At 31.8% G+C, this 14,633-nt stretch overlaps 1 protein-coding gene across 2 annotated transcripts in view; it reads left to right on the forward strand.

Annotated features, from left to right (window-relative positions):
* Positions 1-14,633, forward strand: part of Dachs (dachs) — a 205,211-nt gene that overhangs the window by 88,990 nt on the left and 101,588 nt on the right. The window lies entirely within an intron of this gene.

Consider the following 14,633-nt stretch of genomic DNA (forward strand, 5'->3'; position numbering starts at 1 on the left):
TAGTGTTATTTTTTTCTAAAATGCGAAAAAATGTCAGGAGCCTCTGACGTTTTTTTTCATAGAATTTAAAAGAATCTCAGGGTCCTTTAATGTCTTTTTAAGAGAATCTGAACGAATTTTGGGGGCCTTTAGTGTTGTTTTTTTCTTAAATGCGAAAGAATCTCAGGATCCTTTGGCATCGTCCCTTAGTGTCTGTGTAGAGAAGCTGAAAGAATCTTGGCAGCCTTTCGTGTCATTTTTTTCTAAAATGCGAAAGAATCTCAAGCTCCCTTAATGTCTTTTTCAGAGAATCTGAATGAATTTCGGAGGCCTTTAATGCTACTTTTTTCTAAAATGTGGAAGAATCTCAGGATCCCCTGGCTTTTTTTTATACAATCCATTGATTCTCAAAGAATGTCAGGGTCTCTTAGTGTCTTTTTTAGAGAATTTGAAAGAATCTTAGGAGCCCTTCGTATCATTTTTTTCTAAAATGCCAGAGGATGTAAGGGTCCATTAGCGTTTTTTTAAATAAAATCTGAAAGAATTGCGGGAACTTTTGGTGTTTTTTTTTCTAAAATGCGAAAGAATCTCGGGGTTTCCTAGCGTTTTTTTTTTTTTATACAATCTGAAAAATCTCGAAGAACCGTAGTGTGATTTTTTCCTAAAATGCGATACAATCTATGGAGATATCGAAGAAATAAAAGCGGATATGACTTCTGGGGCCCGAAATCTACAAGAAAATGTATTTAGTAAAATTTCGAAAATTTTGTTGAAAATTGGCCCAAACATTGGTGGTATTTTGCACATTTTTGTACATTTCAAAGGGCGATTTTGGAAGAACCATTGGAGATATCGAAAAAATGAAAGCGGATATGACTTCTGGGGCCCGAAATCTACAAGAAAATGTATTTAGTGAAATTTCGAAAATTTTGTTGAAAATTGGTCTAAGAATTGGTGGTATTTTGCACATTTTTGCACATTTCAAATGGCGATTTTGGAGGAACTATTGGAGATATCGAAGAAATGAAAGCGGATATGACTTCTGGGGCCCGAAATCTACAAGAAAATGTATTTAGTAAAATTTGGAAAATTTTGTTGAAAATTAGCCCAAAAATTGGTGGTATTTTGCACATTTTTGTACATTTCAAATGGCGATTTTGGAGGAACCATTGGAGATATCGAGGAAATGAAAGTGGATATGACTTCTGGGGCCCGAAATCTACAAGAAAATGTATTTAGTAAAATAGTCCCCTAGCGTCTTTTTTAATAAAATCTGAAAGAATCTCGAGAAGTTTTAGTGTTATTTTTTTCTAAAATGGGAAAGAATGTCAGGATTCTCTGGCTTTTTTTTTAAGAATCTACAAGGATCAGAAGGGAGGCGAGTGTTACTTTTTTCTAAAATGTGAAAGAATCTCAGTATCCTCTGGCATCTTTTTTTATAAAATCTAAAAGAATCTCAGGCTCTCTTAATGTCTTTTTTAGAGAATCTGAACGAATTTCGGGGGCCTTTAGTGTTATTTTTTTTTTAATGCGAAAGAATCTCAGGATCCCCTGGAATCTTTTTTTTTATAAAACGTAAAAGAATCTCTTGATCCCATAGTGTGTTTTTTAGAGAATTTTAAAGAATCTTGGGAGACTTTCGTAGAATTTTTTTCTAAAATGACAAAGAATCTAAGGGTCCCCTAGCGTCTTTTTTAAAGGAGTTTGAAACAATCTCGGGAACTTTTATTGTTATTTTTTTCTAAAATACGAAAGAATCACAGGATCCCTTGGCGTCTTTTTTCGTAGAATCTAAAAAAAAACTTAGGGTCCCTTAGTGTCTATTTTAGAGATTTTGAAAGAATTTCGGGAATCTTTCGAGTTATTTTTTCTTAATGCGAAAGAATTTCGGGGTCCCCTAGCGTCTTTTTTAATAAAATCTGAAAGAATCACGGGCACTTTTAGCGTTATTTTTTTTTTCTAAAATGGGAAAGAATCTAAAATAATCTCGAGAGACCTTACTGCTACTTTCTTCTTTTTTAGAGAATCTGAACGAATTTCGGGGGCGCTTAGTCTTAATTTATCCAAAATGAGAAAGAATCTCAGGATCCCCCGGCGTCTTTTTTTATAGAAATTAAAGAATCTCAGGGTCCCTTAGTGTCTTTTTTAGAGAATCTGAAACATTCTTGAGGATCTTTCGGGTTATTTTTTTTCTCAAATGTGAAAGAATCTCGGGGTCCCCTTGCGTCTTTTTTTAGGTAATCTGAAAGAATTCGAAGGACTCTAGGGATACTTTTTTATAAAATGCGAAAAAATCTCACGTTTGTTAGTGTCTTTTTTAGAGAATTTGAAAAAATTTCGGGGGCCTTTAGTGTTACGTATTTTTTATATTTTTTCGAAAATTCTTACCATTTTTCCAGAGTTGGCCAAACCAAAACACGATAAATTTTGAGATCAAAAATTGGAATCTGAATATTTCTGGACTTCTTGATTTAATTATTCTTCGGTGACATAGGGAAGTTCATTATGAATAACTCTAAATGAACTGTTTGCTATTATTATAAATAATTCCTGGAACCTTTATCGTGATTTACATCGTTTCGGGTTTCCTCCTGATTTTTAATTTTATATTTTTGAGCTCAGTGAACTGTGAAAATAAAAATATTATTCTGGACGAATGATTTGTTCATGTTCAGTAAATTATTCATGAATTTTTATGTTTTCTTGTTTCAGGGGTGTAAATTTTGTTGTGGAATTTTTGTTTGTTCTGTCCCGAGGGACATTTGAATTTTTAATCAACCATGGCGGTTTCTTAAAACAAAGCACTTCACTGAGATTCGTTTGTGAATAAAATAGATAAACCAAAAATACGTAACGTTTTCTTGACTTCTGTAAAGTGTTATAACATTGATCGTAATAAGAAATTACGTGCCAATTGTGACAATTTTAAAAGAATTTTTAATTTCCGAAAGTTTTGTTGCGTGATCTCAAAATCCACTGAATATTTATTTTTTAAAATGCAGAAATGAGTAATTTCAGCGCAAACTTACACCAAGTCCAGTTCGTAGAACCGTAAAAACGCAATTTTAATGGAGCACTTGCATCATCTCAATCCGTCCCGTCCCGGACGCTCATTAGCGTAAGTACTGTTCTGTACAAGCATAAACAGTCATGTTTTATAACAGAAACAAAACCAGAAGTTGTTACAGCGCAAAAAAGTTGTGCAGTTGGTACTTACTGAGCGTTCGCCTCTAAGTAGCGTGTGCTGCGATAATTTGTTATAAATCAAACGTAGCTTCGGGACTATTAATTATGGGAAGGATTAATCGTTTTATACGTAACGTGATATCTGTATAAAGAAGGATTTAATGTGACACACGCTTTGTTGGTGGTAGACATTTTCGCGCTTATTTATTGCAGATGATGCATTTTAATTAAGGTGGGAGTAATATATGTTAGAAGGTAACTGTTGCGATGCGAATCGTCTTTAATTCGAAAATAACTGTAAGCGCAATTTTATAATTATTGAAGTTTGTTGTGAATGGGAGCTGTTTGAAATCCGCTCATTATGGTATATGGAGGTTGTAGGTTAAGTGCATTGTGCACTTTTTCCAATAATTGAAACCGGTAGATGAAAAGTTGAGGCATATTTAAAAAATTAAGATCTCTACATCGATATCAGTCTTAGTTATGGCTGCTATAAACGCAAAATATTTCGCTTGTCAAGTCTATACGGGATTTTATTGCTATACAGGAACTAAATATTAGTACAAGCGCTATTACCGCCATATCCGTTATGTTTATGCTGCACACATTAACATTTAAACACACTAACGATTTTCTTTCGTAGAAGCGTGTTATGGGAACAACGTAAGCCCTAAATGCCCATTATTTTACGCGGCCTTGGCGTTTTTTCATTATGGTTTTGTGGTTACGATAATTTCAAACCGCAGCTTGCAAATCTTACCACTAATATTGCAGGCTTAAGAGATCTATTGCCCGTATAATTTCCTGCGAAACCGGAGATATGAAAATGTATTCAGCGAAATTCTACACCGTCAATAACCCCGGTTATATTTGAATAAACGTATCTGTTTGCATGATAAATGGTGGTTTGTGAAGAGGATAAAGTTGTAGGAAAAGACGTCACAAAATCGTTACATTACGATGTGCTGATTTGATTGTGCGGATTTATGAAATAATAGGCGCGTTTTTATGCAACCAGTTTTACACGTTATATTTCTACAGATATCTCAGAGTTCTTGGCACACACTCGTGGCAGTTTCTTTATACGCGTATAGGTGGCAGCAGCAAAATAAAATTGTCATTTCTTTACAAGATTTGAATAGATATTTTAAGATTTTGCGATATCGACACACTGGAACGTTATGGATTTTTGGCAAGATTTTTTAAAGTCAATGTATTTTTTTTATGATTATTTTTAACAAGCAAGTTGTGGTTCATTGACGTAAAAATTAGCCCATTAAATGAGAATTTTGTTTGACGATGGGTGAAAAAAAAATCAGAAAACAAAAGGTCACAGCGGATTGTTTTGGCTTGTTTTATAGGTTTTTCGAATGTATGTATGTACATTTTTCGTGTATTTTGTGTTTGACGTTTACCCACAGTTGTCTTATTGTTTATGAAATTGAAATGTAACTAAAATGTGACAGATAAAAAAATCGAAGAAGTATGCAATTTTTAGCGATACTTTTAATGTAATAATTAAAGTCGACGTTTTTTTTTTCAATTATTTTTGACAAGCTTACTAGTTGGAAAGCAAGCTGTGGTTGTTCATTTACCTACTGTTTTTTTTTAAATAAAAAATACAGCCACATAACTAAGAATTTTGTTTGAACGTAGGCGTGAAGAGAAATTAGAAAAAAATTTAAGTTTTTCAAACAATAAATTTCTGTATTCCTTCATATCATTGGTGTTTGACATTTACCACACTTTCTTATTGTTTTGATTTCAGTTTCTAAATAATAATGTTCTTGTTATAGCTTGAAAGATTCATAATTACTTACGTAATCGCGAATAATTGAAAAATTACAAGATGTAATTAATTGTTTGGCGCCAAAGTTGACATCATTTGAAAAACTTTAAGCCACCTTTACCTTGACATTTCCACTGCTGTTTCTTAGAAAGTAAAAAAAGTTTTAAAACATGGATATATATATATTTTAAATTTTCAAAGTCACTTGTTTTGTCCAAGTCTAATAATTTTAAGGGCGCAAAGGACCAAAAAATGCATACAATAACGTGTAAAAAAGGCGGATTAAAGATCTTAAATCTCAGATTTATACAGATATTGGTTTGACAAAAATTTTCGATTTAACTTCAGTGGGCAATAAAATCTTTCAAATATTAAAAAGTAAACATTTTTCGTGTAGCCTTATTCGTAGCAAACATTTTTTAATTTTTAAATTTTAGTACATAAAAATTATTCCAAAGGAAATCTTTTCGGTTCAGAGGATGTTTGCATGCATTGTACTCGTGCTGACACGGCGAAGTTCTTTGTCTTCTTTGGGAAACTTTCATATTAATACAATTGAATTTTTTAAATTATGCTTTAGACTATGTAATAATAATAATAACAAGCGTTATATATCATCAGTTCCGACATTTCAGAGCCCGAAAAATTATTGTTATTTTTCACAAGTGAAGGAGTATTTTTCGGTCATGGATCAGTCGCGCCCTGATCAGAAAATTCTCACTGGACACTTGCGCGCAGCGGTCAGAAAGATCTGCATATAATTTGAAGGGTTAATAGCACAAATAATTGTTGCTTGCCGCATTCAGAGTTATCAATTGACGGATAATAATCCAAAATGAAAATATTTTTTTACTAGCGTTATAATAATACAAAGATTTTATCTTAATTTTATTCGTTTAAAATTCACCTAGAATTAAGTTAAATGTAATGTCAACCTGTTGGCATATATTTTTATTACTTTTAAAATTTTCTATCAATCTTGTAAAAAATGAAACAGTTTGTTCAGAAATTACTTTTTTTACAAATTTATAAGAAACACTTGATATAAAAATAGATCTGCTGATGTTTTTATCGCTGTAGTGCTGAAAACTCATGAAACTTTAATATGAAAACCCTTATAATCAATCCCCTATAGGAGGTATCCTATGACCTTTTCGGGAATTAGATTTGCCACATGGATTAAACAAACCGTGGCGCACAAGTGATCATCACCCCAATTTTTTTATATACAGGGTGAGTCAGCTAGAAGGGAACACCTGGAATAATTTTTTTATTTATTAGCCAGCTTTTTCGAAAAATTACAAAAATTGATTTTGCGATTTTTTTTTATGATGGCCACTATAATTTAAAATAACAATGTGTTATACTGTTAGAATGAAGGTAAAGTAGCACGTTATGCATATGTTTCAAGTGAGACATTTTTGGGATGACGTCATCAATGCTTGGAAGGAGAAAAAGGATAAATTACTGCAAAAATTCAGAGCATTCGGTTTTACAGTTTCAAAATTAACTTATAAAACGTGGTTATATAATTTAGTTTTTTTTTAATCCGGATGTTTATGGTGAAAAATCATGACGGATTCATAAACCACACTTTCATTTTATGTAATTTATACAAAATTTATTGCTAAAAATTTTGAGGTGACATCATCACATCATTTGGGTGAGGAAGATTAGACAAATTTTGGTTAGCGTTTTACTGTATATAAGATATTCCTAACATATAGATAAAATTTGACCTCAATCGATTCCGTAGTTTCGGAGATTATCTGTTTAAGAAAATCGACATAGACAGACAGACAGACGGAAATGAGAGACATATTTTACATTAAAGTAGCCATTCACCGTATGAAAAATGACAAAAAAGTGAAAAAACAAAAAATCTGCTAAAAACAAACGAAAAAAAAAGTAACGAAAAAGGGATAAATGAGGGAAGCAAAGAAGCAACAACAATTTATTTTAACAAAAAATAAAAAAAAAAAATGACAACAAGCAATAAAAAAGGGCGGTTAACACTAAGAGGAGAAAAATCCGACAAAAATGCGACAAAAGGGTCACAAAAATCCGATAAACGACAAAAAAGTTTATAAGAAAAACGCACTACAAACGGCTAGAGAAAAAGGCCATAAAAGAGAAAATTTAAAAAGGGCGATAGAAGTGATAAAAAAGCCAGAATAAAGGCTACAAAAAAAGGCTCAAAAAAAAACAAAGGGAAGGGAACAAAATACGATCAAAATAGAAACAAAAAAGGCCACAAAAAAGCAACAAAAAATGCTAGGGAAAAAAAATTCTAAAAAACCATGACCAAAAACGCAATAAAAAAATGGCCAAAAAAACGAACAAAAAAACGCAAGTAATCATAAGTACAAAAAGCGACGAAGAAAGAAACAAAATAAAAGGCGGAAAAATGCTGTAAAAAGGGACGTCACATAAAAATCTGACCTTATTTGACCTGACTTGATCTGACTTGATCTGTCCAAACAATAAATAAAAGGGCACAAAAATTGGCCGAAAGTTGTTTCGACAGAGTTTCCCTCGCTCCTGAAATACAATGATTTTTTTTAGTCACCCTGTATACGCAAATCCAAAAAATATTAATGGAATGATTGATAAATCACAAGTACAGACTCAACATATTTTGTACATTTTAGATAGGATTTATTCAGCAAAATTTTGGGGTGACGCCATCAACTTTTTAGGGGGGATGAGCAAATACATTTTAATTAAAAATTTACCATGCTTATGATAACTGTAAAACATCTCCAAGATTTCAAAGCATTCGGTTTTGTAGTTCCTGATTAAATAAATAAAATAAATTCACGCATTCAGTAATTTTTTTGAGTTACCCTGTATATGCAAATCCAAAAAATATAAATGGAATGATAAATCACAAGTAGGTACAGACTCTTCATATTTTGTACATTTTAGAAAGGATTTATCATTCGACAAACTTTTGAGCTGACGTCTTCAATTTTTTGGATAGGATAAGCAAATATATTTTGAAATTTATTATGCTCTTTATAACCTTAAAATACCTGCAAGATTTCATCGTATTCGGTTTAGCAGATTCCAAAAATTTGAACGTTTCGGGTAAAAACTCAACACGGAATCATAAACTACATGTGTAGCACTATGTTATTTTATACAATTTGAAACCCATTTACTGTGTATAATTTTGAAGTGACGTCATCACATTATTGGTGGGGATGATTAGACAAATTTTGGTTAGTGTTTTACCATCTACATGATATTTTTAATATAAATACAAAATTTTACAACAATCGGCCCAGGATTTTCGGAGATTATCTGTCTAATAAAAATCCAATACGGCAGCCGGACGGACGGGCAGACAGACGGACAGAGAGACAGACAGACACAGAGAGAGACGGACAGACGGACAGACAGACGGAAATGGGAGACCTATTTCTTCATACTGTAGGGGTCATGAAAGGTCGAGAAAACGTAGAAGTAGAGAGTCGGTCGACGGACTCGATTACAATACTTCCTTTGCTCAAGCTCGGGAAATAAAAAGGAGGGCAAAGAAACAGTGATCAAAAAACATAATAAAGAATGGCCACAAAAAACAAACAAACAAAAATGCAACTAAAAATAAGCGTCGAAGAAACCAACAAAATAAAAAGCGAAAAAACGCTACAAAAAAAGAGAGATGAAATAAAAATCTAACCTGATCGGACCTAGCCTGGTCTGACTTGATTTGAAGAACAAAAAACGCAAGTAAAAAAAAAGTGAAAAGCACCAAACCAAAGGACGAATAAAAAGATGTTAAATATCTGACCTGACCAAAAGAAACATAAAAAAGCCACAAAAAATCAATAAAAAACGCGATTGAAAAAGTCGAAAAAAAGACGGAAAGAAGGCGATTAAAAAAGGGGGAAGGTCAAAAAACGTGACTAAAAACGCACTAAAAAATGATCACAAAAAACTAACAATAAACTGACCTGACCTGACCTGACCTGATCTGACCTGACCTGACCTGATCTGATCAAAAAGGAAATAAAAAGGCGAAAAAACGGTATAAACAAGAGAGGTCGAATAAAAAGCATATAGATATAGAAAATATTACGAAAAGATTGATAAACCATAAATGTATAGTATTTTGTGCATTTTAGACATTATTTAGTAAAATTTTCAGACATTTTTGGACTAAATAAAAAAAAATAATAATAAATTGCAGTTATGATTTCGGAGCTGCCCGGATTTTAGTTTTAGTAGTTTTAGTGCGATGGTTGTAAAGGGGTAATTTTTTCTGTTCCTTTTATACACATCCCTTTTCATGTTCTTCGAAAAGTTCTCTTGTTAACGGTTTCTAGCAAGAAATTTCCTCCATAAAACTGTTCAGCGTCACATTTCCTATTCATCACTCATGTGTCACTGTTTACAGACACTCTGTTTATTTATTTACGTACTATTTCCTTCGAGCCCGAGAACTGTGCTGTTGTTGTTTACTGCCTGCGGCCTCCAAGACCTCTAATTGAGTAACACCGACCCAGGTAACGCAATTTCTTTGGACACATTCAGACTCCAGAGCCCGCATTCAAGCAAACAAATAACCCTCACCTTATCCTTTACAAGGACACCAAAACGTAATTAATTGATCTGATTCCGAGCCGACTTCTCCCGCATCTGCGTCTTCACATGGAATTATGAACAGCTTCATCATGTACTCACCCGAGCAAAAAGCCCAAAGTCGAACGAAGAATGCTATTGGAGCATTTTAATGATCGGCAAAAAAGCAGTGATAATCAACAACTGTTAACACAAAAAAATCTTTGCTTTTATAGCCTTGTAGAGACTACACGTTTTTAATAAGTTCCACGGTCGATTTTCAGCTTCAATCACGCACTGCTCGGCAAAAAAAGCCGTGGCAAATTAGCGACAAAGAAGGACGGATTAGACGTTTTCGCTGGATATTCCAAAACCAATAATTTAACGGGTGATGGTCCGTAAATTAAATAATTATTAATTACTGGCGGCGAAACTCTATAAATCAGTGCGGTGGAGAGTCGCAAACCGCCGCCTCGTTTTCAGATAAGCAGTTCTTATGCAGTTATGTAAGCATAGGCGGTGCTGGAAACGCGGAATGGGGGTCAAATGGGGGTCGGAGTCATGTTCTGTGAAACTGATAAACGTCAAAATTGTTGCTTGCATTTGGATTTACTCGGAAGTACGCTGTTCTGGAAATACGTGTTAGAAAACGAGTGCGTGTAAACGCGACGTGAGTAATGTGGCGCCATTATTAAGGCTCGAAAGTTTGACCTTTTCTCTCTAGAGAGAAAAATTTGTCTTTCGTGTACCATTTCTCATTTTTAACGCTTCCTGTAAACCTGAAGGCTCTATAAATATTCTGCGGTCGTCATATACAGAGTGTCTTTTAAATGGAATTTTTTACATATTTTTATAGATTTAGATTCTAGGTTCGCAAAAGATTTGCATTTTTATAGAAAAAAGTCGGATTTAAAGGTTCGCAAGTCTACCATTTTTAAAAATTCCTAGATTAGTTGAGGTTTATTTATATCCATATGTTTTTGGAATTATTTTTTGGAAATGCAGGTATGCATTTTGAAAAATGTGAGAAAATTAACAAATTTAGTCACTGTATATAAAGAAGATAAAAAAAGGTCCAGAGATCCAAATTTAAATATTGCGAAGTTATTTTTTTTAACATTAGACAGATAATTAATCTTTGAAACTACCGCGCCAATTATTGTCAAATTTTGTACGTTTGTAGCGAATAGATGTAGATGTAGATGGTAGAGCTATAACCAAAATTTGTCTAATCATCACCACAAACAATTTGATGACATCACCTCAAATTTTGCTAAGTAATGTTATTTAAATTGTATGAAGTAACATATTCCTGTACTTGTGGTTTATGAATCCACTTTGATTTTATTTATTATTATTTTGTTATGAAAGGATATTTCACTGTAAAAATATGTAGAATGTTAACTTGAAAAAAAAAACCAAATAAATATCTTACAAAATGATAAAATTTTGTTCCTGTTATTTATATAAGGACGAAAGTACCTTTTCCATCACTTCAGGATTTTTTCTATTTAGAGCCAACTAGTTGTTTTAAATTCTATTCAAAAAACATCATTTAGGATGTACTCAATAAATACAATTAATGCAGTCGAGACAATATTTTCATTGATAATCGAAAAAGAAAAAAATGTAAATAAAAAAAAAAGTATTCGAAATACGATTCAAAAATGTTTAATAAAGAGTAAAATTATGTTACAAAGTCAGATAATTAAACAGTTCAAACGATTTTATGACGTCTGACTCTGATTGTACTACTCTTCTCATCCGAACACTCTGTTTAGTTAAATAAAGAGAGTGTTCGAATGAGAAGTCTTAGCAGAATTATTAAATCAGGATATTTTTTAATAAGATTCAGAATTTATTTTTAAATTGCGACGTTGTCACGTTATTCCAATGTTGTAGAAATTTTTTACCAATAGAAGGATCCACAAAAAATCACAAATGAGTTATTTTTAAAATCTGTGGTACAATGTTTTATGATATAAATAAAACTGAGCGTTATTATATTATACAGAGTGCCTATAAAAAATTAATTTATTACAATTTTCAAATATCGATATTTTAGTTTTTTCAAATAGAACGCTCTGTATTTTATTAACGCATCTTATTCTGTTTTTTTGTTCTCTTATTTTTTTGATAAGTATTTTGTATATTTAAAATTAACAGTGAATGCGGTTTTTTACTTTTTTAAGAGACACACTGATATACCGGTATAATAAAATACCGAGCGTTGTATTTAAAAACAGTAAAACATCGATATTTTGAAAACTGTGACGTTTTATATATTTATTAAAGACCCTGTATATTAAAATATTATGGTTTTCGTCGTTAGGTTTTAAACTATACTTTGATACATTGTTTTTCGAAGAATTTATTTTTTTTTAGATACTTTAAATTTTATGCAATAATTTTTTTCATTTCCTAGTATATACCGGGTGATTCATTTTGATATGTGGTACACTGATTATGTGCTTTACAAATTTAAATATGTAGTTTTTACCTGTATTTGATGTAATTGAACCACCATTTTCATATTTAATTGAAAAATGAAAAAATGACAAATATTTGAAGAAACATACTTAAAAATATCTAATAAAAAATTGGTCTAAAGAGTTTAGACAGTACTTCCCTAGCTGTCGGAAACTTGACGACTGCATGCCTATTGTGTTTTTTTTCTCATTACATTTTTGTATTGGGAATTTAAAAAAAAAAATTGCGATGACGTCATCAACATTTTTGCAAGGACACGTATATCAGTTGGGATAGATGTAGTGTAATACTAAGAATAAAATTATTATATTCTCAAATTTTCGGGAAAATGAATTGGGTCGTTTTGAATATTGATTTGTAATAATCAATAAAATAACGAAACAATTTACTCACGTATACCTACGTATCAGAGGCAACTGAAAATCGTGTATGTATAAATATTCTTAATTTAAGATGACAGGCGTAACAGCATACGTGAGAGTCAAACAGAGAAACTGTAAACAAAACGACCATCGGTTTTATTGCTTCGACTTCCGCTTATTATATAAAACATTGGGTTTTATTTTAATTCTTGACGGTGAAATTCACAATTGGTTGATTATAAACATGTCTATTTCACATTCGCGGAACCAAGTGAGCGCATAAAACAAATGCAGGTCTGTAATGTTAAAGTCGATGTAAATAAGCGTGCTACCCTTATGTTTCAACCGAGTTTTTCCTTTAACAAATTTTGTGTCTACCAAATTGGGTTGGTTGGGGTGTAATACTAATAATAAGTGTTGCCTTTAATTTAATCACCTCTTAAGAAAATCTAGAAAATATGAATGGAATGATAAATCACAAGTACAAACTCATCATATTTTTTGCATTTTAGATGGGATTTATTCAGCAAAATTTAAGGGTGACGTCATCAAATTTTTTAGGAGGGATGAACAAATACATTTTGAACAAAAGTTTACCATGCTTATAATAACTTTAAAATATTCCCAAGATTTCAAAGCATTCGGTTTTGTAATTCCTGATTAAATCGATAAAATAAATTCACGCCTTCATTAATTTTTTTGAGTCACCCTGCATATGCAAACCCAAAAATATGAATGGAATGATAAATCACAAGTACAGACTCATCATATTTTGTACATTTTAGATACGATTTATTCGGCAAACTTTTGAGCTGACGTCATCAGTTTTTTGTAAAAGATAACCAAATATATTTTGACTAAAAATTTATTATGCTCTTTATAACCTTAAAACATCTGCAAGATTTCAAAGCATTCGGTTTTGTAGTTCCTGATTAAGTCAATAAAATAAATTTACGCATTCATTAATTTTTTTGAGTCACCCTGTATATGCAAATCGAAAAAATTTGAAAGGAATGATAAATCACAAGAAGAGACTCACCATATTTTGTACATTTTAGATAGGATTTTTTCAGCAACATTTTGTGGTGACATCATAAATTTTTTAGGGGGGACGACCAAATACGTTTTGATCAAAAATTTACCATGCTTATGATAATTTTAAAATATCTTCAAGATTTCGAAGCATTCGGTTTTGTAGTTCCTGAGTAAATCAGTAAAATAAATTTACGCTTTCATTTATTTTCTTGAATCACCCTGTATATGCAAATCCAAAAAATATGAATGGAGTGATAGATCACAAGTACAGACTGATCATATTTTGTACATTTTAGATATGATTTATTCGGCAAATTTTCGAGCTGACGTCATCAAGTTTTTGGAGGGGATAAGCAAATATATTTTGACTAAACATTTATTATGCTCTTTATGACCTTAAAACATCTGCAAGATTTCAGAGCATTCGGTTTTGTAGTTCCTGATTAAATCAATAAAGTATATTTACGCATTCATTAATTTTTTTGAGTCACCCTGTATATGCAAATCCAAAAAATATGAATGGAGTGATAGATCACAAGTACAGGCTCATCATATTTTGTACATTTTAGATATGATTTATTCCACAAACTTTTGAGCTGACGTCATCAAGTTTTTGGAGGGGATAAGCAAATATATTTTGACTAAACATTTATTATGCTCTTTATGACCTTAAAACATCTGCAAGATTTCAGAGCATTCGGTTTTGTAGTTCCTGAGTAAATCAGTAAAATAAATTTACGCATTCATTAATTTTTTTGAGTCACCCTGTATATGCAAATCCAAAAAATATGAATGGAGTGATAGATCACAAGTACAGACTCATCATATTTTGTACATTTTAGATATAATTTATTCCGCAAACTTTTGAGCTGACGTCATCAAGTTTTTGGAGGGGATAAGCAAATATTTTTTGACTAAAGATTTATGATGCTCTTTATAGCCTTAAAACATCTGCAACATTTCAAAGAATTCTGGTTAGCAGATTAAAAATTAAATTTCAAAATGTTGTTATATAATTTTGATTTTTTTTCCAAAAATCTGGACGTTTCGGGTGAAAAGTCGATTCAGAGTTGTAAACTACATGTGTAGGACTATGTTATTTTATACAATTGAAAACCCATTTACTATGTACAATTTTGAAGTGACGTCATCGCATTAGTGGTGGAGATGATTAGACAAATTTTGGTTAGCGTTTTACCATCTACATGATATTCTTAATATAAGTA

The sequence above is a fragment of the Zophobas morio genome, unplaced genomic scaffold (assembly GCF_036711695.1).
Source record: "Zophobas morio isolate AGI-343-1 ecotype UQ-CSIRO unplaced genomic scaffold, CSIRO_AGI_Zmor_V1 ptg000031l, whole genome shotgun sequence".
NCBI lineage: Eukaryota > Metazoa > Arthropoda > Insecta > Coleoptera > Tenebrionidae > Zophobas > Zophobas morio.